Source organism: Odocoileus virginianus, chromosome 12 (assembly GCF_023699985.2).
Source record: "Odocoileus virginianus isolate 20LAN1187 ecotype Illinois chromosome 12, Ovbor_1.2, whole genome shotgun sequence".
Lineage (NCBI taxonomy): Eukaryota > Metazoa > Chordata > Mammalia > Artiodactyla > Cervidae > Odocoileus > Odocoileus virginianus.
Window position 1 is genome coordinate 58541608 of NC_069685.1, and position 5316 is coordinate 58546923.

Genomic DNA, 5316 nt, shown 5'->3' on the forward strand with positions numbered 1-5316 from the left:
GCTGCGCGATCAGGCAGCTGATCCCCAAATCGGGTGTTCCAACTGTGCGATGGGGGTGGGGGAGCCCTGTGTGAAGTGAGGGTCCCGCAGCGGGGCAGGCGGTCAGGTCCCGGCAGTGGGGGCCCATCCCTGAGGCGGACCAGGCGGGTCCCTGACGAGCAAGCAGGTCCCTGAGGCTGAGCTGGGAGATGGGGGTGGATCCCCGAGGTCGGAGGGTCCGGAGGTGGGGCTGTCCTCGAGGCGAAGGGGTGGCGGCTGTGAGCACGGCGGCTGGCCTGGCCTGGGACTCAGGCCCAGCCCGGGATCCGGTCCTGCCGAGCCGGGGCTAGCCGGAACCAGAGCCGGGACCCGGGCCGCAGCGGGTGGGATTCAGCCCGCCGCTCGCGCGCTCGCTCGCGCCCGCCCCGGCCCGGGGCCCGGGGCCGCGCGCCCCTCGCTGCCTCCTCCCTCAGCCTCTCTAGTCACTCACCGAGGTCGTCCATGGCTGGGGGGCCGCGGGCGCCGGGAGCCGGCTCGGCGTCGCGCTCGCTGCCCGTCCCGGGGCCGCTCCTCACCGCCGGGCAACTTTTCCGTCGCGAGCCTCGGCCCGGAACGGAACGCGCCGCCACCGCCGCGCGCGCCCGCACCCGCCGTACGGCCCGCCCCCGCGCGAACGCGCGCCCCGCCCCCGCCGCGCGCTCCGCCCTTGGGCGCCCCGAGGAAGCTGCCGGCCCCGCCCCGTGCGCACTCTGGCCACGCCCCCTCCGCCAACCCGCGAGAGCGCGCCCAGCCCGGGCGGCGGAGGCCGCAGGGCGGGGCGGCGGCGCCGCCTTGTGGCCAAGCCAGCAGGTGGGAGGCTCCCGGGTTTCGAGCCCTCTGTCAGTCTTTCGGTCACGGGGTCGCATGCCTGACTGTCTGGCTAACATATCCATCTGCCTGTCCTGACGTCTCACAATCTTACCTGTGAGTGTCCGTCCATCGGTCACTCACTTATCACACCGCTGTCCACTGGAGAGTCAGATTTGTCCGCCCGTCCGTCTACGTCCATCTTCCAGTAAGTTGCCACCCCACCAAAGACCCTAAATTAGTACCAGGTAAAGCTGATGCTGAAGCTGAAACTCCAATACTTCGGCCACCTCATGCGAAGAGTTGACTCATTGGAAAAGACCCTGATGCTGGGAGGGATTGGGGGCAGGAGGAGAAGGGGACGGCAGAGGATGAGATGGCTGGATGGCATCATCGACTCGATGGACATGAGTTTGAGTAAACTCCGGGAGTTGCTGATGGACAGGGATGCCTGGCATGCTGAGATTCATGGGGTCCCTAAGAGTCGGAGACGACTGAGCGACTGAACTGAACTGAACTGAAGGCTGGTTTGAAGGACCTTTCCTGGGGTCGCCCTCTAGATCCGTGGCAGTGCAATCTCAGCCCAGCCTTTGAGGCCAGATTCAATATTTTCAAGGTTTGTTGTTTAGTCACTAAGGCTTATCTGACTCTTTGCGACCCCATGGACTATAGCTCGCCAGGCTCCTCTGCCCATAGAATTCTCCAGGCAAGAATACTGGAGTGGGGCCATTTCCTTCTCCAGGGGAATCTTCCCGACCCAGGGATCAAACCCACTCTCTGGGGTCTTCTGCATTGGATTGTTGACTGCTGAACTACCCAGGGAAGCCCATTTTCAAGGTTATATATTCTTTCATCTTACACATATCCATCCTCCCTAGAAGGAGACTTTTCCAAAATTCTGGGCAGAGCAAAAAGGACCCCACCTTAGACCCTAAGGGAAAAAGTACAAGGAGGTTACACCCAGTGCTGGGCATGGTTTCCTGAAACACCCCACTGCCACCCCAGACCCCAGAGGGGCTTTGCTCTCACAGACTCAGAAATCATGTGATAGCACCACCTGCCGTGGGTTTTCTTCCCTCACCTGCCATTTATTGAGTGCCAGCACTATCAATAGAATGAACAGGCTGTAAGCTGGGTGCTTCTGTGCTTTCTTGCATTTAATTCTGACCACAAACCTAGGAAATGACCACTAGTATCCCCTTTTTCAGTTGGAAAAGTTAAGACCAGAGAGATTGAGTTACCCAAGGTCATGGAGCTGATAAGCAGGACTGAGATCTGAACCTGGGAGACCTAACTCAGGCCTCTGCCAGACACCAGCTACTCTACCGGGTGAAACTATTGTCCTTAGACCAATCCCACAGCATACACATGTCCCTGTTTCAAAGGTCTCAACCCCCCCCCCCTTTTTTTAAGGTGGATCAACCATTTTTTAAATATTTATTTATTTATTTGGCTGTGTTGGGTCTTAGCTGTGTCATGTGGGATCTTTCGTTGTGGCACTCAGGCTCTCTAGTTGGAGTGCACAGGCTTAGTTGTTCCCTGGCATGTGGGATCCTAGTTCCCCAACCAGGGATCAAACCTGAGTTCCTTGCATTGCAAGGTGGATTCTTGACCATTGAACCCCTGGGGAAGTCCCTCAAACCTTTCTTTTCAAAGCAATATTCACTGAAAAGAAAAACATCAATTAAGCTGGCAATTATGCCTTTGGTAGGTGAAGTTCTAAGGATGGGCTTCCCTGGTGGCTCCATCGGGAAAAAAATCTGTCTGCAATGCAAGAAGTGGGTTTGATCTATGGGTCAGGAAGATCCCCTGGAGAAGCAAATGACTACTCACTTCAGTATTCTTGCCTGGAGACTCCCATGGACAGAGGAGCCCAGCGGGCTACAGTCCATGGGGTTGCAAAGAGTCAGGCATGACTGAGTGACTAAGCACATCAACTTGAACATTCTAAAGAGAACTGAGGCTTTGTGGTTCAGTGCTGTGACCTTGGACACTCAGTCCTTTACCTGGGATTTCCTCCCCTCGGGGACTCCCATCCCCAAGCCATCAGACTTGGTTAATTCAAACCAGGTTTTCTCATACTTCCTCAGGATAAACTGATGTTGCCTCTCCTCACTACCCAGACTGGGGTCCATATGGCATTGTTTTGGATTCCCATTGTAACTTAAAGGGAAATTTTAATCATATCCAGAGCCCTTGATGTCCTGCAAATAAGGAGGAGAGTGTCCTCAAATTCCTTGCATCAGAAACTCACTTGTGTGTGTGTGATCAGTCACTCAGTCATGCCCAACTGTTTGTGACTGCATGGAGCTCGCCAGGCTCCTCTGTCCATGGAATTTTCTAGCAAGAATACTGGAGCGGGTTGCATTTCCTCCTCCAGGGGATCTTCCTGACCCAGAGATCTTACCCGCATCTCTTGCTTCTCCTGCATTGCAGGCAGATTTCTTTACCACTGAGCCACCGAGGAAGGGAAACCCACTTAGGTGGCACCAAGTTTAACTTTCAAATGAAACAACATGTCTACAAAAGGGAAAGTCATGGCGTCTACATCACAAATCTGAAGAGAACCTTGCAGAAGCTTCTGTTGGCAGCTCATGCCATCGTTGTCATTGAAAACCCAGTGGACACCAGTGTCATTTCCTCCAAGAATACTGGCCTGCGGGCTGTGCTGAAGTTTACTGCTGCACTGGAGCTGTTCTTATTGCTGGCCGCTTCTCTCTTAGAACCTTCACTAACCAGATCTAGGCAGCCTTCCAGGAGCCAAGGCTTCTGGTGGTCACTAATCACAGGGCTGACCACCATCCTCTCACAGAAGTCTCTTCACCTGCCTTCCATCTATCTATGTGACAGTCTCTCCTCTGTGCTCTGGGCCCGGCCATCCCGTGTGACAACAAGGGAGCTCACTCAGTGGGTCTGACGTGGTGGGTGCTCGCCCGAGAAGTTCTGCGCATGCGTGACACCATCTCCTGGGAACACCCTGGAAGGTCATGCCCGATCTTTCCTTCTACAGAGATGCTGAAAGGGATTGGAAAGGAAGAGTGGGCAGCAGCTGAGAAGGCTGTGACCAAGGAGGCATTTCAGGGTGAATGGAGCGCTCCAGCTCCTGAGCCCACCGATGCTCAACCTGAGGTGGTGGACTGGTCCCGAGGTGTGCAGGAGCTCTCTGGGCCTATTCTGCAGTTCCCCACTGAAGACTGGTCTGCAGCTCCCACCACTCAGGCCACTGAATGAGTAGGAATAACCACTGTGGTTGTTGAGGAACAACCACAACAGTCTTAAGCTGGTCTACAAACTTTTTTTATTTTTTTATTTTTGGCTGCACTGGGTCTTAGTTGCAGCATGCAGAATCTTTAGTTATGGCATGTAAATGCTTAGTTGCAGCATGTAGGGCCTTGTTCCCCAACCAGGGATCAAACCCGGGACCCCTGCATTGGGAGCACAGAGTCTTAGTCACTGGACCACCGGGTAGGGGGTGGGGAAGTCTCCACTAACTCTTTAAGTGGAGATAGGATGATGGAAAATACACAGTCTCTAAAAGAAAAAAAGAACTGACATTGACAGAACACTGATGGACAGCACTGCCAAAACAATTCAGGGTCCGCACGATGAGAAAAGAACCTCCAAGAAGGCGGATGCACCGTGGGACCACTCCATGGCCGAGATTGCTGAGGGCCCTCTAGTCCATGGAATGTCTGTCTCCTCGTGTATGTTGTTCTTTCCACGTTCATGGCTCTGGATGGCTCTTCCTGTCCCAGCCCACAGGCCCCTCTGCTCAGCAATGTAGGGTAGAGGTTAAGTACACAGTTCAGTGGACTAAGAAAGACCCAATTCCAGCTATCTTCCTTGATGGTGGTGAATCTCAGTCCATTTTGCTCTTTGCACCTGTTTCCTCCTCTGCAGAAAGTAGATAAATAATAGCTACCTGTCAGAGTCATCATAGGATCAAGCAAGATACTACACACTTACACCTCAGTCTATCCCTGGTCATCAGCAAGCACTGTCTAACTCAGGCCTAGGTATGTCAAGCTCAGTTGCTCAGTGGTGTCCAGCTCTTCGCGATCCCATAGACTGTAGCCCACCGGGCTCCTATGTCCATAGGATTTTCCAGGCAAGAATACTGGACTGGGTTGCCATTTCCTACTCCAGGGAACTCAGGGCTTATCTCCTAGAAACAAAATGCAATGTATGTAATTAAAAATTTTCTAGTAGCTGCATTGAAAAAAATTAAAAAAAAACAGTTAAAATGAATCTTAGTATTTTATCTAATCCAGTCTATCCTAAAAGTTACCATTTCAACTTGTAATCAATATAAAAATATCAGTTAGATAGCTCACCTTTTTTTTAGTAGGAAGTCTCTGAAATCATATTTGCATGTTACGCTTACACATTTCATTTCCACTTAGCCACAGTCCTAGGACTCAAAAGCCTCATGTTGGCTAGTGGTTACCACCCTGGACGACACAGATTTAAATGTTAGCTGGCGTCATTATT

At 53.0% G+C, this 5316-nt stretch overlaps 1 pseudogene; it reads left to right on the forward strand.

The window, feature by feature from the left end:
• The first annotated feature begins 2550 nt into the window (after window positions 1–2550).
• On the forward strand, window positions 2551–4056 carry LOC110144278 (small ribosomal subunit protein uS2-like; annotated as a pseudogene).
• The last annotated feature ends 1260 nt before the right edge of the window (window positions 4057–5316 follow it).